We start from the raw sequence: 26,800 nt of genomic DNA on the forward strand, positions 1-26,800 counted from the left end.
AGGGAAAACAGTTTCTTGCTGTCTCTCTCTTTCATGATAGTAAACACATTAAACAAGTCTTAAACACTCTTTAGGCTACTTAAAGTTATGCCACTCCAGCCTAGGTTTATTTCTGATCTGTGTTATTCAGCTTGTGTTGCACTAATGTGTAACCACTCTAGGCTAAACATTAGTGTGAACACCCCACACACATCCATCCCTTGCTGGCCTGGATCAGGCTCACTGCTTTTCTTATCGGGTTGCTACCCTCCACCCCCACCACCCACCATCTGTGATTGGCCCACTACCCCCCCAGACTAGGCCTACTGTTCCTGCCCCCCAGCACTCCAGATCCCGGCTCACTCCCCATCATGTCCTCCTGCTTACTTTCAGCTGCCAGAACTGTCCTGGGGAAAGCAGGCAGGGAAGGGAAACCCCACTGTCCAGCTCCCACTGCTGTCTTCCCTACTCCCTGGGTTGGGTTCAGCTCAGAAAAGAGCAACAGCCCAGTGTCAGCAGTGGCAGTGATGAGGGCAAGCAGGTGGGATCCCTTTCCCTGCTTGCCTCTCTATGGGAACTGTGCCAACAGCTGAAAATAAACTTTGAGAGATGAGGGGAGCCCCAGGGGCAGAAGGGGCCAGGGAGAAGCAGGGAGAGCCCTAAAGGGCTGGGAAGAAACCACCAGCCTGGATCAGCCTGCTCCTCCCCACCTCACACCTCAGGATCGGGCCCACCATCCCCAACTTTCCACAGTACCCCAGATCTCCACTTATCCCAGTCCCTGGTACTGACTTATCTTGTGCTGTCTCAGGGGAGCAGACAGGGAAGGGGAACCTGCTTTTCTGGCCACCGCTGCTGCTGTCTAGTCTGGGAAGGCAGCCACATCTAAGCCGGGGGGTGTGGGTGAGCCATGAGGGCTGAGTGGGGGCAGGGTGGAGACCTGGGGGCAGGGGAATCGGGAGGAGCCTCAGGGCTGGGCAGCGGGAAAGCCCAGAATGGGAGAGGAAGGAGACAATTCTTATCTTTCAGTCATCTAGGCCTCTGCTGGCTTGAACATGCAACCACTGCAAACTGGAGCTAACAATAACACTGATCAACATTGGAGCAGCTCAAAAGTGGCACATGTAACAAGGCCCTCACTTCAGTCACTGGTCCTCTACTACTGTTTCTAGTCTTTCAAAAATGTCACAGTGTAGCATGGAATTAATTTTGCATACAGCTTCTCAAAGGCCATAGTATGTTATCTGTAGGTTAGTACCTTTAGGGGTGGGAGGAGGGGTGGGGGGGAAATTAAACAAGGACGATCTAAAACAGCCAAAAGCCTTTTATAGCTCATCTGTAAACTGGACAACAGCCAAAGGGCTTGAGTTCATTCCCTTGTTAGGTCATTTACTGTGCTGCTTTCTCATCCCCAAGAAAGCAAGTATTTGAGAGTTCTGAGTACTGACATTTTCTAATTATGCTACTGTATAGCGTTACATGAAGTTATGAGGTATAATGAAGGCCTACGGGAGACTATTAACACAGTTTTTAGAAGCTAGCAAATATTTTTTTTAATATTTATTTTAGTCACAAGCCCCATATGCAGAAGTAGCAATTAAAAGAGATGTAAATGAACAAGGAACATCCTGTAAAACAAAATATCATTGTGCAATGATGGGCAGAAAGCATAATTCAATGCTCACTTTCTTTCCCCTTAAATTAGAATAGTATCTATCTAAAACAGCAGTTCCCAACCTCAGGTCATGACCCACATGAGGGTCACAGAGGCAATGCCAGCAGTGCTGCATGCAAAGGACATGCTGCATGCTAGGAGCTCCCCCGCCTCTGCCTCTGGACCACTGCCGCACTCTGCTCCCAGCAGCGGGTTGCAGCAAAAAAAACTTGGGATCTAAAAGCAGACACATTTTCCCCCATTCCCCTCCCCCCAACTGTAACTAAAGAATTGTCCTGATTAAAAATAGAAACCATACTTTCAGGATGACAGAAATTTATTAAATGTATCATTTCTAGTAATTTAAATTGCCTAGTAAAGACCAATGTAAATATATCACAAACTGGCATAAATTTTTCGTTGTCCAAATATTTATTTATGTTAACATACAGACTGAACAGTGAAAATGATGCCTCCCCTTCCCACCAAAAAGAAAAAAAGGGAGTGCAGAGAAAATCACCCATAGCATCAATGCCATTTTCTATCAGCTTTCCCCAGCCAGCTTCTTATAGTAAATAATTTCTGCTACAAAAATACAAATCCAAACATCCATTATGTCCCCAACAGGTACAAGACCTCAAAGATTTTACTGGTTGTGTGCGCTAATAGTAAGAGCATAGGACAAGACGTACAGAAGCTCACCTTCCCAGTTCCATCTCTGAAAAAGACTGTGAGCATTTGGGAAAATCATTTCCTCTCTGACTCAGTTTTTATTTTAATGTTTTTGTTTTTTTTTGCGGGGGGGGGTTGCATCAATCAAATAAAGGAAAGAATTATCGAATGACCACATTTATTTCTCTACTCACAGTCTGTTAGGCAAAACGTATAGTTTCTTTGCATTTCTTATGAATAATTTCTTACTGCATTAATTTTGCATCAGTAAACTTTTCAATTGTCAGTATATAAAGGCAAACTACAGTAGCAAATTTTCTTAACAAATTTAGATCACATGGTATCATGTTAACATTCACCCAATCTGGGAGTGATATTTCCAATTAACTATACACATTTATGCATTTGTAATTTGATTTCTCTCAATATGCATATTTCTATTTTGTATACCTTTTTCAAAAAGCTTGCTAACTGTAGTCTTCATCAAAAGTGAATGTGACAGGGGATGTGTAACAAATTTGAATCAGACACCGTATTTAAATACTAGTAATAACCTAATTTATGTTTTTTCATTTTATTGCAGTGCTCACCAGCTTTACTAATGGTATTTAGCTTTTTCACCAGTGCATTGTATAGATTAGCTAGTTCATGTTTGTATAGGGTCTTGAAACTTCTTGCTATATAAATGCTATCTCAACATCATTAGCAGCATACGCTGGGTTTACAATTAACTTTTTGATATTTAACAGACATTAACAGACAGGTATTGAAACTGAAAAACATTACTGAAATTATGTTTTGGGGGTTGTTTTTGTTTGTAGTGAATGTGAAGAATAATTCATTTTGAAAATTGTGATACCATTTCAAATACAAAATTTTATTTCTAGGAATGGTTCTAGGACAATCCTCAAGCCAGCATACAGCCAATCAAGGAATGTGATTTTTTTTTTAGGTGGACCAGGGGGCAGGGAGTAGCAATAAGACTTCCACCAGTTCAAGAACTACTTGTATAGCAAATGTTGGTCAAACAAAATGTGTGAGGCAGAGAGTTTGTGGTCACTGCAGATGTAGGCCTTGACCAGTCTGCTGTAGAATCTGAAATGCAGAAAATAATACAGTGATAGCTTGTGTTGCCTTCCTGAGTGACATGTTATTCAAAATATACCATTCCCTCTGGGTCATGCTGGCTGAAAGTCAGTGTATCCACAGAAAATAAGAATGTCCTTCACTTCCTACAAAATCCAGTTGTGTTATTTCAAAGCAACATGCTGTGTTATAAAAGCATTTCTAGGTTTATGTCTCTGCTTCATGCACACAGACTTTGTGAATAGGAGGAAGGGGAACTTGCCTGAAATATCCACAAAAATCAAGAGCAACATTTTTAAATTACCTGTTCGACCTCAAAAATAGGATTGTGTTTTCTACCTTTTGAGAATCAATATCCTAAACTTTCTGCTTTGAATTTTAAAATGTCCATTTAAGACACCAAGAAAGATCATATCTAAACCAGTTGGAGATGCAAAAACACAAAAGATATTGTAATGGGGTAATCCCTAGAAGCTGACCTCTGCCATATGACATATGTGTTATATACTTTATAAAAAGGGACTGAGAACATATAGAACAAGTAAGTAACGAGTATACTGGAGTTCTTACTTATATTATATATGGCTACTAGTAAAATAATTTCTGCCTATTTCTGTTAAAATAAAATATACCTATTTTATTTGAAAAGTGACAATGTGTGATGAAAGTGGGAATGAGTGAATTTCAACAGAATGTAAAATTTTTAACTTATATTAATAATCTACAAATATATTTGAATGATTTTTTACAATGTAGTGATCTAAGCCTTATTTGTATAGTCTTTGAAGTTTTCATTTAGCTGTGCCTTAAAGACAGAAGGAAGACAATAAACTTCCCTGTCTTTTATGAGAAGTTCACATAATAAGCCACAAACTAAACTGAAAAGGTTATTTCATTATCCACCTACCCAGTGGTCTAAGTAGAAGGCAATGGGTCTAGGCGCTGACTTGGGCAAGGACTGCTCCTGGAAGCTGTGTGATTGTGAGCATGCTGCCAGCATGGCAGCAAACAGAGGTCATAACTTCCCCAGTGCCCCAGGCACCCAGTCACATTGCTACACTGCTTTAATATAACTTTAACTTTAATATAAACAGACCTGTTCAATGTATTAGTTCACCTTTAAAGACCCATCATCAAACTTCTGCTTCATAACATTTATTGTGTTTGTATTCACCTAGAATGAGGAGGAGAGAAATCAGATGGAGACTGCATTACAGTAGACAGCTTTGTTAAAATCAAAGCTTTTGAGAAAGGCTGAAAGTGATAAGTTGACCAAATTTAGCGAATATCTTCATCTAAATCATATACTGAATTTTAAGTGAAACTTTTCTAACCTGAACAATTGTCACAAATCACCCTAGTGCCTCACAGGCAATGGATACGTAAATCAGTAACTAAGCACACAAAAACACACACACTTTGGGATTATTGAGTGTGTATAGATGAAATGGGTGCCCTGAATTGAAGTGGTGGTTTTTAATGAACAATGCTCCAATTTAGGGCTGATTAAACCCCCCTGTCATGCACACATCCTGCTGACTTATCTCCCTCTCCAGAGAGGAGGGGAGGGGAGGGCGAGCAGTCAGCAAGCAGAGCAGTCTCTGGGCTGCGGGGGCTGGTACTTCCCTTTGTGCCAGCTGCACCCCCGCCCCCCCCCCAGGCAGCAGCTGCCCTCAGGCACCTGGCTTGGGCAGTCCCAGGGGACACCGCAGCCATGGAGGGAAGCACCAGGGCCCTGGGTAGCTCAGGCAGGCAGGCTTCAGGGGAGGGGGAAAAAAGATCAGGCTTGCCACTTTTCTTGGGTAGAGCTGCTTTCCTGGGCTGCTGTCAGGTTGTCTGAAGGGCTTTTTGCAGAGCCCCTGAGCTGCACGGAGTCCGGTTCTTCACTTCATGGCTGTAGGGGCAGCAAACTAAAACTCCTCAGAGGAGTTTTAGTTTGCTGCACCCCAAGTAATTTAAGGCGCATTACGCCACTGAATTTCCTACAGTGGCTGGAATTAATGTGCAATACACTGCCAAGGTGTCCAAACACTGACACCACTAAAGTGGTGCAAAAGCATTTAGCCCGCTTTAAAGTGTCGCGCACACATGCCTCTTGTTTCGTCTATGCACGGCCATTGTAGGCAAGTGACCCAGACTTCTTCATCCAATGACTCACTGTCTCTAAACTTTATTATTGCCAGTACTTTATGAAAATCACATTTTCCAAGACAGGACATGACACCAGATAATGAAAAGAAACTTGCAACATTATTTAGATTAAACAGACATAATTATGCCACTGTATAATGACAGTTCTTGAATTACAAGTTTCAGATGCCCAAGTTACTAGTTGCCTAACCAGGATTCTTGAAGGCATCTACAATAGGTCATACACAGGTTGGGTATGCCTCAAAGCCTCCTCTTCCATCTCATTTATTACCATAGTTTCTCTGTCACTGTGATCTATAGACATTGTCAAGCCAGGCCTCTCTTGGTGCTATCTGGTATCATGTAAACCAGTACAGCCTGTTCCATGGTTGAATTGTCAGCAGCTAAATCATCACCCGCACCAGATATAGCCAGGGTGAGGAAGGTGTATGGACACCCAGCAGGACTGAAAACAAGGTCTGTCAAAGGGCAGATGAGTTCCCTGTGAGCTAATGGCCATCCGTACCTGGAGAGGAGATGGGCACCGCCAGGTCATTCTGCCCAAAGAATCACCAATGATGCAAACCAAATCAACTAAAGGAGGGCTGGGGTTCCCCAGTGGTTGCAGTGGCCTCAAGGCTGACTTGATTTGACTTGTGATCTACAGAAAACTAATGCCATTTCTTTTCTCATTTAATATTTTGGTTACACATCAGACATTTTAATGAATGAGATGCATGCAGGAGCCCCAACACTATTACTGATTGTTTTCTTTGTGTAAAGGGCTGCAATAACTGTTGTGGGTAGGATGCCATTTTGTTACATGCATGATTTCTCTCTTTCGTAAGTGGAAAAAGAAATGTGTATGTGAACAAGACCAAGCATGCACACACCTTCAATAAACAGAAGGACTAATAATTTTTGTTTCTATTGTAGTTATTGCTCATTGTCCTTTCCTGAACTGTGATTGAATAAGGAAAAGGGGGGAAAAATCAAGAGGTTTTGGGTCAGGGTCCTTGACTGTGTAGCTACAATTAGTTTTTCATTCTAAAACTGAGTGAAATCAAACTGTGTATTGATTGGGAGCAGAGTATAAGGACATGCTGTACTGTATACACTTTCACCCTTGAGATGATACAGCTCACAGCTTTTCTGTGCAATTGCCTGAATATGTTGTTTCCAGCGGAAAGGAGACATTAATAGAGAATCTCCTATATGGAGATAAAATAAACTTTCTAAACATGCCACATTATTGTCTTAAATCAAGGATTGCGTGGGTAGTTGATGTATACAAATAATTCCTATTTTTCTTTCACATTTTAATGACCTCTTATTTTCAATAAATCTGAAGTGGTCAGAGGAGATTCACTTTTTCTACTAAATATTAACACAGGTTTTTATATTGAACAGAAAAGTGATTTGGAAAGTATAGAAATGCATATTTTATATAGAATCATAAAAATAGGCCTCCATTGGACCTCAAGAGGCCATGCGCTCTAACCTCCTTCTCAGGGCAAGATCATTCTGCGTAAAATATGTAGACAAATATTTACCTAAAAACTGACAATCAGGAGATTCCACAACTACTCTACCTAATCTGTTCCTGCATTTAATCACACCTTTATTTTGAAATTCTTCCTAAAATCTAACTTAAATTTCCCTTCTTGTAATTTAAGGCCACTACATCTTGTTCTCTTTCCTGTGGACAAAAAGAACAACTAATTGCCACATTTTCCAAAACCCTCTTCATTCCCTTCTTCTCTTCTCCAGACTAAACAATCTCAACTTTTTTCAACCTCTCATCATATGTCATGTTTTATACACCTCTAATATTTTTTGTTGTTTTTCCTCTGACTCTTCAATTAGTCCATGTCTTTCGTGAAGTATGTTGCCTAAAGCTGGACATCAGCTTCCAGGCGAGACTTCATAGGCACCAAAAAGGGCTGAGGAATCACTTTCTGTAACCTGCTTGATATTCCTCTTAAAACAACTAACTGTGAAACAAGCTGTTCTTTTAAAAGAGTGTTATCCTACTTATGTCAGATAATGTTTCCAATTTAACAAAGTCATTTTGAATAATACTTCGGTCCTCTAAAACTCCTGCAAACTCATCCAACTTGGTGTCATTTGCAAATTTGCTAAGTGCATATTCGATTCCATCTTCCAAGTTAAAAATGAAGATAGAAACAGAACCAGTGCCAGAGCAGATGCTTGGGGAACCCCACTTGATAATGCCTTACAATTTGACATGAAGCTATAAAAACTATTTTTTAGGCAAAATGGTCCAATTCAGTAAGCAACCAGTTCATAGTAGTTTCAACTAGGGCTTGGTAAACTATTCCCCAGACTGTATCCAGCCTGTGAAGAGGTTGGATCTGGCACAGGAAGGTCCAGTCTGGCCCAGAGTGAACTAGCATGGGGATCAAGTGGCAAGCAGCTGTGTTGAGCCACCCATCCCCTCCTCAGCACTCTCCTCCATAAGCCTTTGTGTTGTTCTCTCCTGCCTGCACGTATTCTCACTATATGGGAGCCATACATCTACAAAGAGGGTAAACCTGGGAAGTTTGAGCTCTCTTGAGGGGCAAAGACTTGTGAACTTAATCTGGAGGAACAAAATACTGTCCCTAAATATTATCTAATCTGGCCCTAGACTTTAGTTCTGTATCTGACAAAAAGAGAAACAATATGGTGAAATTCAGTATTCATCGAATGATCAAACAATCATTTCACCTCACACTTCATTGGCAGCTTACAAAAGGAAAAAAAGAATCAGAAAATTTAGAAATTAAGATTTAAAAAGTAATGATATGCTGGAATATTGTATATGCTATGCTTTTGGTGGTACATTATTTTTGAAAAATTATATTTAATAACCTATTCAGATACAGAAAATGCAATCTGCAAAGGGACATATTTTTCCCTAAGTAATTTCAATGGAGCTGCATAAGAGAGGAATCTGTATGTGGTGAATATGATAGTTAATATAATCAAAACAAATAAGACCACAGGAAATGAAAAGTTAATTCTATCCATATGACATGCACCTTTAAATCTTGTGCTATTTGGGACTTTCATACATATGCAAAATTCTGTTTCCATAGCACAGTGAAAGAAATTAGGCTCAGGAGGGACATGTTCTTGCAGAAACTATCTTCCAAAAAGATAAGGGTAAATGGAGCTGAATGGGGGTCATTACTTGAGCTTGAGGGATTAAATTTATACTAGTCTCTACCGATAGGAATGATAACTAACCAACTGTCTAAACTCATGTCCCACATTACCACTATACTACTATAAGTAGAGAGCACAGTATCTCATAGATTCAAATCCGCAATTATTGTCACATCCTTGGTTATGATTAAACTGCGGAAAATGCAAATCAGAGATTCCTGTGCAAAGACAGCTTAATATTCACCTTTACAGCATCCTGATTTTAGCCCCATTCTCTACCTGGCCATTCCCTTATGCCACATGGAATATTCTAATGGCTACTACAATAACAGCAGGAAGTCTTGAAGGAGTTAATAATAAGCAATACATAGAACTATCCCAGCTGTACTTCTGTTTTACCATTACTTCAATTAAAAGGTAGTGTGGCATTTAAGAAGTCTACTACAGCTCTAAGGAGTTGCAGATGTCATTACACTCATGGTTTAAAGCTAATATGTCAACAACACAACATACAGGAGGCGCATAATACTAAGGGGATTTATATATAAACACACCAGATTTACTCAAATCTAAGATGACTCTGAAATTAAGATGACTCCCCACTAATTAGATTCTAAACATGGAATATTTATAAATGTGCTATACTTTTCTATGTATAGAATCTAATTATTGGAGGGTTAGCTTTAATTCATCCCACTTATTGGTGCAGGGAGGGGAGTAAAGCAGCTTGCCCCCTGCTTATGCCTGCCTCACCAAAGTCTCACCTCCCTTTCCCCCTCTGCCTTTGCTCCTCCTCTTGTTCTTCCCCCAGCCTCTTTGCCCCACTACCCTCTCCCCTCTAGCCTCATAGATTCATAGATTCATACATGCTAGGGTTGGTAGGGACCTCAACAGATCATTGAGTCTGACCCCCTGCCTGGGCAGGAAAGTGTGCTGGGGTCAGATGACCCCAGCTAGACGCCTATCCAGCCTTCCCTTAAAGGCCCCCAAGGTAGGGGAGAGCACCACGTACCTTGGAAGCCCATTCCAAATTTTGGCCACCGTCACTGTGAAGAAGTTTTTCCTGATGTCTAACTTAAATCTGCTCTCTGTCAGTTTCTGACCATTGTTTCTTGTTACCCCAAGAGGTGCCCTGGTGAACAGAGCATCTAGAATTCCTTGATGTACCCCCCTAGTGAATTTGTAGGTGGCCACAACATCACCTCTCAGCCTTTTCTTGCAGAGACTGAAGAGGTCCAGGTCCGTTAGTCTCTAATCTTAGGGCTTGGCCTGTAAACACTTAACCATATGAGTGGCTCTGCTTTGGACCCTCTCAAGATTATCCTCCATTGATCCCTCCCCCTCCTTCTCCTCCATTCCTCCCTCCTCCCCCCACCCTTTACCCTTTGTTCATGTGGCAGGCTCTGTCCCTATTCTAGCCTGGGGCACTGAGCATAGTGCCAACCCCTCCCCCATAACAGAGATGGATGCTGCATTATGCTGCTATGGGACTGGGTTGGGGCCTTGCTCAGTGCCCCCAAGCTTCAGCATGTATGAAACCTGGTGTTGAGCAAATGTAAGGAAAAGAGGGATGGGCAGGTAGGGTAGCAGGGGCTGCACGAGATGGGGAGATATGTGGGGGTGCAGAGGTATTGGCCAGAACTACAGCAGCTGCCTGCACAGCACATTTCCCCCCAACCCTCATACACAATTCTAAGGTGAGGGGATTTTTTTCCCCATGTGAAATGAGGTAAAAAAATACCCCTCATCTTAGAATCAGGCAAATATGGTATTTAACAGAAGCTAACATGATTGTAAAATAAATATAAGGTAATCATTTTAAATTTCAACTATAAATTCATATTAAATGACTTTTCATAACTAGGTTTATTGAAAATATAAAAAAGATACTGCTAAATTAAGATTGCCCAACACTAATTATAATCCTTATTTAGTGTGTGTGCAAAAGTTCAAAACAACCTGTTGAAGTTCAACTGGTTGATGGCTTACCCTCCTTTTAGTATTGCAGGCTGTCTGCAATGCTAAAAGCACCCAATCCCAAAGCACACATCTCAGCATGGTTTGCAGACTCTTCTGTTTTCCTGACTACAGATGACAGAGGCCCAAGGAGCACATCAAGGCCTACTGGCTAATGCCTCAAGGGATGCCCCCCCCGCCCACAATACTCTCTCCATCCCTCAGCTGTCAGGCTGTCAGGGGAAGCCTGGAGTGGGGGGCAGTCAAGGGGTTCTTGTGGGGGGGAAAGAGGTGATGGGGACTCCAAGAACACAGGAAGGGTGGATCTGTGGGAATGGCGGGGGGAGGGAAGAGTCTCCAGGAACAGAGGGAGTAGGATTGGGGAGGGATGAATCATGCCCATGTGAGATGGGTGGGGGGTGATAACTGGGCCAGGATCCCCACAGTTTGGGGGCAAGAGGAGACAGGGTTGCCAGACCCTACCTCCCCATGTCCCCAAACTGCAGAGATCACACACAACTAGGACCTGTCACCACCCCCCACATGTTGTTCCATGTAGATTCTGTGGGGTGGACAGGAGGAGATAGGGGGAATCATTTGGTTAGGTAGCTATACAGGTGGAGGTAGGGGGATCAATGGTCTCTGGGGACCACAGGGGCAGTTGTGAGCCATGTCCAAGGTTGGGAGGCAAGGATTAAGGGAGCTGAGGGATAGCAGGGCTAGAGTCCAGGTAGGGACAGGCAGGTTAAAGGGACACAAGGATAGTGGGGGCAGAGACAAGCCAGGGTCTGGGTTGGGGGCGGTAAAGGGGCTCAGGGTCAACAAGGTCAGGGATTGGTCTGGGTCTAGGTGGGGATGGGCCAGGGGGTAAACTTGGGGTTGGGATGGGGGCAAGTGCAGCCCCAGCACTTCGTGGGGTTCGACATCTCCACAGCCTCTGAACTATGGAGAGGGACTGGACTTTCCAGTCCCTGAGTTGTCAAGGGGAGGGGATGTCACTCAGGGTGCAGCAGTGGAGTATGGCCTGAGTCATAGAGTATTTCCCTGGAGGGGAAGAAGCAGAGTAGGGAACTCTGGGATACTGTGGTTGTGTGTAATTGGAGTTGTATGCAAGCGTTCACTCAGATGCTTGAACTGCAATTTGTTGGCACTTCAGCCTTGTCTGATACAGTGGAGATTTCCACCACACTGGCCATTTTTTTAATGGTTGAAATTTTGTGAATGCTTGCATATAGTGCATTTTAGTTGATGGAACTGTGATGTCAGTGGTAGATGTATGTAATGTAATGTTTTACGCACCCATAGAGACAGATGTATGAAAGGTAGCTAAGGTAGTTAAGGTTAACTCAAAGAAATCCCTTGAGTCTCTAAATAAGGAAAACTCCAAATAAGGAAACAGCAAAATAAGAGTATGTCTTTAACTCTAAAATAAACATACATCTAATTTATGCTGTAAAGAAAATGCTTATCTCTGACTTCAGCAACAAATAATCCAAACAGTTATAAGTGAAAAGTAATCATAGCTTACAGTTCTGTATTATCAGTATGGCAGTGCACTGTGTGTGCCTGCCACTTTAAGGGCCTGGAGCTGGCAGCCTCCAGGTGCCTGATTAGGGCAGCCATTTTGGAGACAGCGGCTGCCTATTTAAACAGGGAAGTTTGCCTGCAAGAGGCCAGGCAGCAACATTGTCTGGCTGAAGGGCTGCTGTGAATGACCTGGAGGTAAGGGGGAGCTGCAAGGGGTTGGTAAGGAGGCTCCTGGTCCTGGGCATGACCTGAAACTGCACCCTGCTGGGAGTGGGTGGTCTGGTGGGGCTCTCAGTGGTGCAGGAGCCCCCAGGAAATGCCAGGCCAGTGATCACCCCGGTGAAAGGTGGGTCGGGGTGCCTTAACCTCTAGCTCCCACCACCGGGTGGGTAACCCCATGAGTTGTGGAGGGGCCCAGAGGGCGGACCCTGAGAGAGAGAGAGAGAGAGGGGCTTGAGACCCGACCCGACAAGATAGTACCCTCAACTGGCCCATGCTGGGGCCAGGACCAGAGAGGGTCAAAAGGGCCAGGGGCCCACCGCGAGGGACGCCCAAGAGCCAGGGGCCTGGGGTCCTGACTGGCCTGGAGGTGGGCCAGGGCCAGTTAGCTGAAGGTCCCGGGGGGACCACACCCTAGAGGGGAAAAGGGCTTCGGGGGGGCTAGGAGCCTGGATGAAGGCGGAGAGGCCGCCTGATCAGGAGGGATCATAGAGGGGTCCTGTTTGGACGAGTCTGGGGCCCAGCGTGGGGGCCGGAAGAGATGAAAACCTAGATGCCATCTGCGAGGCTTGGGCTGCGGTATTAGGGGAGGTCGGAGCCGCAGAGCGCCCCCCTGGCATCAGGGGGATTACAATGGGTAGCCTCCCGCTTAATTAATATCTTAATTGAACTAATTATCATCGAAGGCATGGCGGGCGAGATAGGCGGGCGGTTGCCCACCAGGCAGGGGGCGGGCCGTGGAGATCGACCCCGGGAGGCCCCCTGTCACAATCAGCACCAGGAAAATAACCAATGACTATGCAGCATATCCATTTTTAGCCATTTTCTCCACAAATTAAAGAAAACAATCCTTTATTGAGTCTTCAAAAGCAGTTTCCAAGGGGCTACCTCTGTTGTTCCATGAATTCTCAGTTGACTGCAGGCAAGTTACAGGACCACAGTCACCTGAAACAATTTTATTAAATCAGTTTTTCTAATCAAACCTTGTTAAAATACAGTGTGTATTTCGCCATGTTTAGGACATAGTGCATTTTCCAAGCCTCCTGAATGCTGTGAGCTGGCTTTTCAGGATATACAGAAAATTATCCACAGAGCAAGTGACTTTGAATACCTCAGGAGAAAAGGCTGAATATTCCCTCTTCTCCTAACACTTGGGGTTAAAATTCAACCAGTTTCAATGAATAGCTTAGGGAAAGGGGCTAATGTGCCACACTGTCAAGGCTCATTGAGAGATGAACAACTCTGCTAAAAGATTGTTTGCAAGTCAAGTGATCTTGAAAATTTCTCTCAGTCTACGCTACTTCAGTGAAGAGAGGCTTTAATGGCACTAGAACAACTGAGATGAGGCATGGAGGTGGCACCTATAATCGTTTCTTAATTTAGTTGAACAATTTCAGGGAATACTCGTTCCAAAAAGAACTATGGAGAGAATTAATCTTCTGTGGACAAAGAAAAAAAAGAATGTTGCATTTAACGGGGATCAATTCTTAGGCATCAAAAGCAAGAAATCAATGGTTTAGCTATTCATGCAAAAAGGTATACTGGTTTCTACTTTAAAAGTCTAATTTTTAACAAAAAAAATGCTTGTAGAAATTTCATGTGATGCAGAAAAAGAGCAACTCACCAAAATAAACTAGAAATACTGAATGGGCATGTAGGTTCAGACATAATGTGTGGTCTTTTTCCTACCTACAGCCATTACAAATGGCTAACTATCCTCTCTGATGCCACTGTCTATATTTATATAATCGGCTGTTGAATGGTCTTCATCTTTGATATTATCAGGCAACAAGCTTAAAAAAAAACGACCATGCGATTTACAAATAGAGCACAATGAAAAGAATAAATTGAAGAACATGAGAACATTCTAAGAATAAATCTAAGGCATTCTAGAAGCAAACAGCATCATGTAGAAGACAGATGGCTTCTAAAGATGAGTTTGGGAGGAAGAAACACTCCCTTTGAGCAACACTGATGAGAGAGAGCACAAATAAATGTTGGAAGATATGAATCCAGAACACAGACCAAAAAAAACTCAAGTGATTTCTCGCGCTGGCTAAAATTGATCAGCTTCTCCTAACACTATCCATCCAGTGATATCTTAATTCCATTAAAGGAAAAATTCCTAAGAGTTAAATGGAAGCAATATTGGACTTTAAAAACATCTGCAGGAGAGGTCACCAACCCACAAAAAAGATCCGATCCAGCACAAGGAGATCCATTCTGACATGTGGTACTGGTATCATACAGCTGCACCATGCTTCCCATCCCCTCTTACGGACTCCCCTTCACTATGAAGCCTGCTGTTTTGCAGCATCTGAGCTTACTCTTGCTGCAGAGGAAATCTGGTAGTAGCTGCTCAAAGTGGTGCAGACTTCTAGACTGCAGCAATAGCCAGAACACAGGTACAGTGGGTCTGTGGGAATTGGGGGTCGTGGGGGGGCAGAGTCTCTTGGAACAGAGGGAGTAGGGTTGGGGAGAGATGGGGCTGGGCCATGTCCATGTGAGATAAGTGGAGGGGCTGATAACTGGAGTAAGATCCCCCCAGTTTGGGGGCAAGAGTGGACAGGATTGATTTACCAGACCTTTCCTCCTCCAGCCCCAAAACTGCAAAGATCACACACAACTGATATCTTCCACCACTCCCATGCCCCACATTTTGTTCCAGGTAGAGTCTGCAGCAATAGCCAGGGCACAAGCTCCAGCCCACCCTTGCAAAAGGCTGCCAACCCCTAATCTGCAGCAGTAACTGTAGCAACAACATTTAACATACACACATAGCTGTTGGTAAGACATTCACATTCATATACATTTCTTGTAAGCTTCTCTTACAGCCAAACCTCAGTCTGACTGAAAGCAACAGCAGCCTCAGTTTTACTTGAGTCCCAAAAGGCAGGGATAGAGGTGGCAGGGAGACATGCCTGGCTAGTGGAGGCAGGAAGGCATATGAGGGTCAAATTCTACACATGGAAAATTGTAATACATTTATGATTTAACATGTATAAAATATAATTATTGGGGAGAAATCTTAAACTCAATGTTACTTTGGATTCAGGTAAATATTAGCATTTACCTGAGTGTTATATGGTGACTACCAAATAGATGCTATTTGGTAGTCACCATATAGAACACTTCCTATTTTCAAGGAGTTTAAATAAACTTTAAACATTTATTGATTAATTTAAGAATAGTTCTCACATACCCTGGATATCTGCTTATAATCATTTAGACAGGCCACTAGTTCTTATATCTCAAGCTGCCTGGAAGGACTGCTGACAGTATTCAACTTGTTCTTCCAGCTATTAATGGACTCTGGGGTGTTCAAATTCACTTGGGAAACACGTCATTACAAAATCTGGAGAAAATGTAAAATATGTCAACATATTTTGATCCCAGTGAAGTTGTTTGTGTGCTTATCAACATAGAACCATTTCCTTCTTCTGACAGGAAGGAAAAATAGTTACATTGCTACTGACTTTTTCCATATAATGAGGAGTATCTGGTCATCTCTACCGCTTAACAAATAAACCATGCTTTAAAAAATGAAACGGCACAAGTAACCATAAATAAGAATGAGAGTCTGTTACCAACATAATTTAAGTTAATCAATTTTGCAAAGTGAGGAACTGGGGCTGGCAAAGAGTTTTGCTCCTTCTTTCTATAACATCTCTCTTATTCCATCCTACTGCCTGCCTACCATGTTGTCTCTTTTTTTCGTTTAAGCCCATATACTTCCAGCCTGCCTACAAGACTCGGTGTCACCTAATCCTGTGCCTTGATCCTTCCCTAAATTCCTGCCTGCATCTTTGCCTAGCCTACACCTGTGCCTTCCCCTGCCCAGTTCTGACTTGCACCATGCCTATCTGGAACTGTATCTTGCTCCTACCCAGATCCCTGTCTAACACCTGCCTTTCTCTGCTCCTGTTACCTTGTCTGTCTGTTTCCATTCTGGATTGTTTGGTTCCTGCCCTACCTATTCCTATCCTTAGATTGAACCACTATGATCGTCCGTTTGCCTCCATCACAAATCTGTAGTGACAATTGGCTTTGTACCTCAGACTCAGCTGATACTCCGTGATTTCAGTGCTCTCTTATTCTAGCACACCTCCTTGGATCAACTTCCCAGGCCCCGTTCACTTTAACATTGGCTCATCTGGGAAGAATGGCAGGGTAGAAGGTGTATGGAGTCAAAACAACAAATTATTCTCTCAGTGCATCAGCCTCCTACATCTTTGTATCTTTCACTTCTCCTCTACTGCCATTTCTGGAATGACATGTTCCAGCCCTTCCTCATCACAGACATCTTTCTTGTTCTCCTGCTTTCACATTGGTCATATGACATCTTCCAGAGATGCTCAGTAACTTTCCCCACATTTATTCTCTTCTTTCTCAGCTCTGCCATCTTCCTAGCTAAACAACTCTGCTCCAATTCAAAAAATTGAAGCCCTGCAAAAAACAGAATTTTTATTACCTTTGTCTCACTCCTCAAACCCTCCTCTCACCTTCTCACTTCAGACAGGATCTCGCTAAACATTTCTAAGAAATGCACCAGCATATCAGGGCCGCTCAGTGCCACAGAGCACCAGTGGGGACAACCACAGCTAGACCTGCATCTTGGTGAGCAAAGCAGGCAGAGGGTGCTCTGATTTTCTATGTTAAAAAACCAAAATCAAATGCCAAAATATATATGCATTTAGAATTTATTCTATTATAAAGACTGGGGCTTCTAAACTGCTTTAAATTGTAAATATATAAATAAAATATTGTGTTCAACTGATATCTATCTATCTATAGTGGTGTTTCATTTTAATCTCAGAAAATCACAGACGGGGAAGAGGGGGGTTAAATCAGAAAACTTGGGATTTTTAAACATAGAAAACCAGGATACCTGCTATACTACTCCACAGTAACATGCATATGTAGATTCACTCATATTGTCCAGTGTGTGCATGCAGCGTAAGCACAATTAAGAGTATGCACATTATATTTAGAAGCTTATACCCTTAATCTACAGGCCAGTTACATGGGATGTCAAACACTGATATTCAGCCAGTCTGCACTAGAAGAAAGAGCTATTAAATGGTTTGAACAGGTGATCAGAAGTCAAGGACTGCTGAGTTCTAGTGATGTCTATAACTTAGAGTAGTCCTTATGTACAGTCAGACAAACCAGTTAACCTGCATGTGACTTAGTTTGAAAGGCATAGATTGTTGAACATACCTTATGTTAGTGTTATAACAACAGCTAAGGATTTATTTTTGTATAGATTTTTATTCTCTTACTATTACTAACATATATTTATTACTGAATTATATTGGGTAACCGGTGTATCATAGTAACATTATATACATTTGGAGAAAGACTAGGAGGAGGAATTAACAGGCAGAAAAGGCATTTTCTATTTTTCTTTTTTTAAACACAAAACCTAATTTGAAAGAATAAGATACCTTGCATTTCATATCTGTGTGATCTGCCCAGCTCAGCTGAAACTGCTGTTCAATATTCTAACAAACAAATTTCATCTCCCAGCACAAATATACGTTTTTTAGAAACTGGAAGGCTTCCCCCTCCCACTTCACACACACACAGTTGTCTTGAATGATTGCTTAAGCATTGCACAGCTAGATAAAAAATGTAGGGTCACCACACCAGTTTTATTGTCACTGAAGTGTTGAGTCATCTACAAATGTTGAGGAAGATAAAATGTCCTGTGCTAGCAAAAAAATGACTTATTTCTGCAATGGTTTTTGCCAAGATCTACAAGTTGTTGGACAGTATTTAACCAAGTTTCTGAATATGAGCAAGCCTCTCAAATTTGTAAAGGTTTGCAGAATGTATTATATGTCTAATAAAACCTGAGAATGTGTTTACCTTTCACAAAAACATTTTGATTATGTTGGACTTGCATTTTATAGTTTGTAACAAAACCACTAAAAAGACAAGTTCTGAGTACATGCTTGGTATGGGATAGCTCTGGTAGAAAAGATTTTTGCTGACACTCATTACTACCAATTTTTCATTTCTAACTTTCATAAGAGTTATACAGAACATTTGGGGCATTTCCCCCCCCCTGAAAAGCATGAATTAGTGACATTTTTGTTCTTGCCATTCTAAATATCTTCTGCAGAATAACTAAAAGCCCATTCTAGCAAGTTCCTAAACACCCCATTCCTGGCAGGCCAATCAGATATTTAATTTTTCTGGAAAGTGGCAAATGATGACCAATGTCATGCTGGTAACTCAGTAGCATCATAGGAACAGAAGTTGTAAAAGAGAAAAGCATATATTAATATAGGAGACAAAAACAAAGAAAGAAAACTGACCTGTAAAAACAGTTGCAAATGAAAGAAGTTAAGGGGAAAAAGAAAGAAATCAAATGGGACTTATTCACAGAGAAGTGTAAGTGTATATTTTTGTTTTGCAAAGTGCTGTATATCAAATAATAGGAAGTCAGCTTTCTAAAATGTTGACATCTAACCATTAAAAAAAAGGTTCAACAAATGAGGGCTTTTGTTTTTTTGTTTTCTAAATTCTCTTCATAATGTATTACTTGTCAACTAGAGAGCAGAAACTAGTCAGATTTTTTTTTAATACCGGTATCTGAATTCTGATGCCTTATTGCCAAAAGGCTTATAGAAAGTTTTACCCATGGACAAGGGTATAGAAAATGTAAGCATAAAATATGGAACTAATTGTTGCTTCTTCATCATTGCCTAAAACATAAATTTATAAGAAAATAATCCACAAGAACACTAATGTAGCAAATCAAGAGCATAAGAAGATCCAGTAGCTGATGCTGAAAACAAAGGGTGCATCCCCACAAGCATGCACATGTGGTTTGTGGTACTGCCAACCTGTCTTCAGCACCACAAATTGCACACATTGCACATGCCTGTGTTCACCATGCTAATTTGCAGTGCAGTGGCATTTTTAGAAACCAGGATTTCCCATGCCAGAAGAACATGAGGAAGTGTATGTGGCAGCAGTGTGCACCACCCAGAACTGGAGCCTGACCAGCCAGAGCCACATTCTGGCTGCCGGCCAGGCTCTGCATGCCTGGATCACCACCACTGCAGCCTTGGGAAGCCCCCATGGCTGCAGATAAGGCTACTGGGACCAGTTCAGGTGCTGGCCTCAGCCTCCTCAACCCAGCTGGGGCAACTTGCCATATTCCAGAATACGTGTGCAGGGGCATGCCAGGGGACAACTAGCAGCAGCACAAATGTGCCATTGCTAGTTATCCCCAAGGAACACAAATTCTCACTCATGGGGACATGCCCAAAAGGTTTAAATTAAATATATATGTGTATGTGTATAATGTGTATGTGTCTATAAATAAACAGTGAAGAAAAGTACTCAGCGGAGCAGATTCTCAGGAATGTGATGTAATAACTATCAAATGAATTTTTCACTTCAAATTGTCTATTTTTGAAAAAGGTAGACTAATCATAGGTTGAACTGGAGCCAAAATGCAGATATCTGAGTCTACTAGGTGAAATTCTATGCCCTAAACTGCACAGGTGGCCAGCTTAGTTGATTGCAACTGTCCCTTTAAACATTAATATCTATTAATTTTTATTCCATGCCTTTGCTGTTTCCAGATATGGATGCCATTTTGCTTTTTTTTTTTTTTCCCCATCGGAGGAAGTAGAGCATTGGCAATGTGTAAAGGGTGCACACAGGTGCACATGCGCCCCCTGACAGAAGTGCCACAGATGCTGCCAGCGGCACCTGCAGGTGGTAGCCATTTGCCCTCTCCCCCCCACCCTCACTACCGACACAGCTGCCAGTGCCTGTGGGCAGTTGCCAACCACTGGTGGGCGCTCCCCCCCACCCCCCACCATTGACACCACCGTGGCCACCTGTGGGTGGTCACTGTGCCTCCCCAGCCTCTGGGAGCATGCATTGCTCATGAAGTACAGACTACTTTAAAAGGTCTCAAGAAAGTCATAATTTATTTTGCCAGTTTGATAATATAACAGAATATGAGGTTCAAATTGAGTCATACTTTGCAATAGCTTGAAAATAAAGGTCTTAGGTTGACTGTGGTATTTCATGTCAGCTGCCTAGGCAAATTTCAGAGCATCAGATCACGTGTTGTAATATTGTTCATCACTGAATTATATGGAATGAATTAGGAGTGAGACAGATTTGCTGAACTTCTAAATAAAATAACCAAGCAAAATAAAAACCAATATAGTTATTGAAACAATTTATTCATGACAACGCTATTCACAGTATTTAAAAAAAATATATGGGACAAGTTTTACTTCCATTTACACCAGTATAACTTATACTGAAGTCAGTGGAAATTGGCAAATTGTCTTTTGTTGACAAGATCTTACTTTAAATGCATCTTGAGTTTAAGCAAGAATAATGACAGTAGCCAATGGAATAAAATAGCCACAAACCAATTGTCTCTTACTGCCACACCCAAGCAGATTTTCCAATGACAAGCAAGGAGAAGTCATCTTATGACTTTCCCCTTACAGCGAAAACTTCCATCATTAATAACACTACTGAAGCTCTATAAGTAGTTGCAACCATGGAAACATTTCTGCCTATGACACATCAGCAGCTGCCAATATTTCATTCAATGGTAATCTCTTGCAGCATCATACAATCAGTGCTATCTCTTGCAATACTGCTTCGTGAATTTAGTGACAAATTTTATATATATACACATATTGTATATATAAATACACACACACATACACATATACATACATGCATTATAATTGTAATATATATTATTGTCACTAAGCAGTGTGTGCTTATATATGTATTATAAATAGATAATGCACCTGATAATGTGCAAAATTGTCACCTTACTCTAACATTATTGTGAAATAAAAATGCAAATTATATTCAAATATAGCTCATCACAATGTTTCCTTTCAAATTTATGAACACAAAGATATGTGTATGTATAAGAAGGTAGAGTTAAATGTCTGTGACCCCTTAACTAGAAATCATAACATTAATATGGCAATAATTTGGGGTAGGGAGGGGTAGAGGATTTTGTGTATGAAGTCCCCCTCACCCCAGTTTCCTTTTCTTCCCATCATACTTTTCATTCTATGTTAATAAATGTTGTGTGGATTCCTAAGCAGGGCAAGGAGAGAGCACATAGGGTGTGTCTACATGCCACCATTTGGTGATGTTGTTATGGTGCCATGCTTCAGTACTTCCTTTTGGAAATAAGTAACCGTGTACTGTACTGCACCGTGTGCATGGTGTATGGATAGATTTTGCTGCTACTTTGACATAGTAGTGCGCTAAAATGGGAGGAGTGTGCTGATACAGTCAAGTAGCTGCCGATCACGTGTACACTTATGTGATCACTATACTGCTGTAGTGTGCCATATGGTGATGTAGTGCATCACTATGGCAATGTGTAGACACATCCATAAAATACAAATTTATTTCATCCTATGGTAAGAAAAAAGAACTCTTTTAGGTTAAGTTAGTTTTAAAAATTGTCTTTTATATCAAGAATTAATATTTAAAGAAAATATAGTCAGTCTCTATTAAAATTAAAATGTTACATTCTTAAATTATTAAGCACTTTCAACAATGATCTGTTTTTAAAAGGAGTTTAAATATTGTTAATTTTTCTATCAAATGAGAAAAAAAAAGTTTAATTTTTTTCTAAGTACCATTATCTTTATATCTTGAGATAATTGTTGTGTTTTTATATTTTAATCTCTCTGCCAATGGTGTTACTCTTCTTATCGGTATAGAGATCACTAAGTGGTAGCAGATAGAATGTAATTAGATTTTTAAATCTGAAAAAGGAGTAATAAAATGCTCAGCTGGTAAAAATTCAACAGGCCTTTATATGTAGAGGACAAGGAGATCCAGCTCTATCAGGAAGGCTAGGAACAGACATGACACACAAACCGTGATCAAATAAAGTGATCAAAAACTGGCTTAAACCTGTAACAGAACATAAGTTCATTGCAAATACACCAGTATCAAAATAGCTGAAACTGGTTTAAGACAAACCTGGTTGAATGTAGTATCATACTTAATTGATTTGGGTCAAACTGGTTTATGCAATGTCTGTCCCAGACCCCTTCCTGGTTTAAATTAAACCTGAGTCCTCCAGCATCCCGGATGCTTTGCAGCCCTGGGCTGGGCTGTCTACTCCAAAGAACAGGTTAACCCCTCCACTCCCTAGCCAGAGCTCCAGGGGAGACTGCAGGTACAGCAAGTTTTGCCTGGCTTCCCCCTGCCCCTACCACCTTGCTGCTCAAGCAAGGATCAACCTCTCCCTCCCTTCCCTCTCCCACAACATGAACCACAGCCCCATTGACCCTAGGCATGGGGTATGCTAGCTAATGCTGAGGGGTGTCTGTGTGTGTCCCCAATTTCATTGGGACAGGAGGACAGAGCAGTATCTACTTGGAGGTTTTTGGAGCTAATCAACAGGTCAGCTAGTAATGTCCCTCTACCCCTTCCTTGGAAAAAGGTGTTTAAGAAGAGCTTGAACTCATGAGAGAGACTTTTGTTTTGCTGATGAGCTGATAAACACTCTATTATCAGCCCCCTGCTAGTTTTATCATCCCCCTGCTGTTTTGCAGCCCTGTCAGGTTTGTAGACAGTATGAAGAAGCAGGGAGAGGGAGATTGAAAAGCTCAGTATCATCAACAGATGCATGCACTGCACCCTCCCTCCCTCCCTCCCGCCCCCCTTTGCCTCAGAGTACTACCTGGGGGTTAGGATCTGGCAATGCTCCCACCCAGAGCAGTGAGCATGGAAAAGCCTGGGATGGTGCAGGCCAGGGTAGGGGTTTACGCCCCTTCCTAATCAGAGTGTCCTGCCAGGACCGGGCCACACCCTCCCTCAGCTCAGCATTGTCCAAGGGAAGGGAGGGCTGCTCTAGTACCCTCCGGCTTCTATGCTGAAGCACTGCAGGCAGTCCAGAGGGAATGTCTGTATGGTTGCAAACCCGTTTAACCTAGGTGGGTTAGAATAACCTGCAAAGATTGAATCAATTCAAGCTCAGGCTTTTTGAATGTCTGTCCTTAGCCAAAAAAGCTCTTCTCTCATGGTATAGTATAGCTACTGTTACCACTCAGTGGCAAAAAACAAACAAGAACCCCCCCCCCCCCCCACACACACACACACACACACACTATCTCTGAGACTAACACAAAACCTTGGAAGCTTTGGTTTGAATACTATTTCCATTTTCTGTGTCTTTTGAATTTCTTCAAGTTTCACAACTATTGCAAGCTCCTCTCAGTTCTAGAAGCTATAACTGGCAGCAAGGGGACAAATATGCCCTGCATAAAACACACTTCCCTTCAGAATCTATTCTCTGCCACTGTGCAATACAAAGATACTGGATTATTGGATACTGGATACATGTGTAGCAACGTGCCCCCCGCCCCAGTTTTTCTTGTTTTCAATTTTTTTAAAAATACATTCCCTCCCCTTCCCCTAACCATTTCTGACTTTCTCACTGACCTCTCTATCCCGTATAAGTGATTACAAGTAGTACTAGGTAAGCTAAGCTAAGTTCTTGTATGATATTATTTTAATAAGCTCCTTTTTTATATTGTAAATAGTGTTCTGCTATGTTTGTATTGATTTTTACTGTGTTATATTGTATTATAAAGTATTATTGTATTGTATATTGTATTATGATTATATATTATATTCCTATCATTTTTGCATTGATTTCTATTGTTTCATATTAATACTGTATGATCTAGGCCTGTGTCTGTAAAGTAATGTCAAGCTTCCACCTTGTCCCCTGCCCTATGCAATATGTTACAACTATGATTCATACCTACCCCTCCTATGTAAATTGGTTTTCCTTGAGTGTCTGAAACTAAAGAGTTAATGGATGAGTGAAACACAATGATAGCAGGACCCCCTATTAAATCACCCCACCATCGAAAATACCGTTGAAAATACCTAGACCAATGACCCAGCCATTGGAACCACCCTCCGCATTCCTGAAACAAAAGATGAGGCAACCTGCCATTGTACCAAGGCTGTACATGCTCAGTATGAACATCTGGAACCCTCTGGAACAGGACTGACATTGCCTGGACAGGCGCTCCCTATAGGAGATCAGAGGTAGTCTGCCCCATAAAAAGGGGTAGTGAAGACCTGACTCCTTGGGATGACATCTTCACCTGGACCAGACCTGTTTCACGCCATGCTGCCTATCAACCCAGAGGCCCTGCCGGTGACCCCTTCTGGACAACACCTGCTGGAGAAAGACCCCGACTGGCCATCGAGGACCCCCTCCCAGCCTGGATAGGTAGCTATCACCCCCATCCTCTCTTCAACCAAGGACATGGACTCTGTTTCTATTCCCCTACCCGGACTCCAACCCTTCCACTGAGTCTCTTTCTCCTGCTAACATTGTGTGAGTGTGTGTGGGAGCCAAGCTGTACAGTACAGTGTTTATTTAATAAAACTGTTATTTGGAACCCTGAGTTGGGTTTTGCTTTACTACAGTTCCAGCCCTGCTCCAATCTCTGCTCATCACCCCTCTAACTTCTGTCTCATTTCTCCCTCTCCTGCTTCTGGATCACCACCACCTCCAACACCTGTCCCATGCTCCTGTGACTCCAACCATCCTGAGCTCCTCTCTGCCTGCAAACTTTTGTTTCTTTGCTATTGCCTCAATCCCACTGCCTTTCCCCCCAGTCTGTGCCACTGCTATTGCCTCATCCCCACTGCCTTTTTCCCTGATCTCTGTCACTTGCTCTTTAGTTACCAAGCACCCCAAGCATAGGTACCACAAGCACCAACACACACACACACTGTCACCCGAGTCAGTGTTTAACCTGTGTGTATATGTGTGCATTGTGTATGTTTCCATGTCATTATCATTAGGGTGTGTATGTGCTTGAATCAGTGATATGAGTGCCTGTGCAATTGTACACCACACCCTCCTGTCTAACAGCTTGATATTGAGATCCTGAGAGTTGGCCTGACCCCACATGGACCTGTGTTCTGACCCAGTTTGATATTTCCTCTGTTTCCTCTGTTTTTTACTTTTTTTCCTCCTTAGTTCATCTAAATGTCTTAGTTTATCTTAATACCCAAAAGCAATTCATGGAATCTGTAGGCAATCCTGTGAATAAGAACAAAAATGGATTTTTCAATACAGTCAGATGAGAATTTTTTTTTAGTTGCACATAGTATCATGACAGGATTGTCCAAAAGTAAAAAGAGTTTCTTAAATCAGAAGTGTTGGGAGACCTAAGCTCTACTGCTATTAACTTTCTTTATTGGGGCCTTCTTGTAAATGAGACATTGCCATCTACACAGCATTCTCCTAGTGAAAGGGGAGGGGAGGACAAAGAAAAGAAACAGGTTTGCAGCCATGAATTGAGATACCTATGAAAATGAAAAGTGCAACCAAAGCATCCTCTTAGGTTTTAACAATTCAGAGCAGAAGGGCAGAGCAAAAACTACTGACAATTAAAATGCAAGGAGAATCCACAAATGTAATCAAATTAGAAAGACAGGAATTAATTCAGTTCTAGCAATAAGAATTCAGCAATTTTAATGATAAGCTAGGCAAGATTTTGTTCAATCAAATACCACAGTGACATTGGTAATATTGATCCTATTGCCAGACTACCTAATTGAACCCCAGTTTTAAAGGAGAACAGTGAAAAGAATCAAATTGGATGAAGTATGAAGAGATGGAATTTTCTGCACATAATGGGAATCAGTATATGTCAGGTTCTGATAATTGTCAGATATTGTATTCATGACATTTTAGTTTTACTGAGTTCCCTAGCTTCTGCTTTCCAAAGGTCCTAGCAAGTTTTGTTTCCATTACAAAATGTTTAATGTGCTTCTCCTGTCTTTAGATAGCTGCCATTATAGAAACAGGAATTCACTTTTTCATGTTAAGTTCCAGTTTCTCCAAATATCGTTTCTCATTAATTGTTCTCTTCCACACATTTTGCAGTATGTCACCCCACTTCTTTTTTAGTTTGTAGGACCTTCCTTCTAACCATCCAGTCGGCTTCCTATCTTTTCATGCAGCCTCTCAAATCTTGTTATATTGTCAGCAATCCCATTTTACCTTGCATTTTCTACAGCTTTAAAAATCTTTGACACTTCAGACCATTCTTTCCTCATGGCTCACCTGCAGATACTTACAATCCCTTTTTATGGTTCGGCTCCCTCTTCTTCTTAAATTGCTCTCTCTGTCTGGCAATACTTCCATTTTAGCAGCCCACAGAGTTCAATTCTCATCTCTCTGCTGTCTTTTCCCAGAATGTCAGTACTTGAAGTTAAAAGCAGTGAGAGACTACTTTTTGCCATTCCTTATTTAGCCACCACTTTTACACCAATGATTCTCCAGTTTAAGTAGCTTCTTACACTTTCAGTGATTCATTCCTCTCATCACCCTCTGACCCC

General features: G+C 41.8%; 1 long non-coding RNA gene across 1 annotated transcript; it reads right to left on the reverse strand.

The window, feature by feature from the left end:
- Positions 1 to 3,242: 3,242 nt before the first annotated feature.
- LOC112551860 lies at positions 3,243 to 26,649 on the reverse strand. Its single transcript, XR_003096183.1, has 3 exons — positions 26,540 to 26,649; positions 4,488 to 4,565; positions 3,243 to 3,400 (listed from the first exon to the last, which is right to left on the reverse strand). It is a non-coding gene; the product is annotated as an uncharacterized LOC112551860 (long non-coding RNA).
- Between the last annotated feature and the right edge of the window lie 151 nt (positions 26,650 to 26,800).

The sequence above is a fragment of the Alligator sinensis genome, unplaced genomic scaffold (genome assembly GCF_000455745.1).
Source record: "Alligator sinensis unplaced genomic scaffold, ASM45574v1 scaffold271_1, whole genome shotgun sequence".
Classification (NCBI taxonomy): domain Eukaryota; kingdom Metazoa; phylum Chordata; order Crocodylia; family Alligatoridae; genus Alligator; species Alligator sinensis.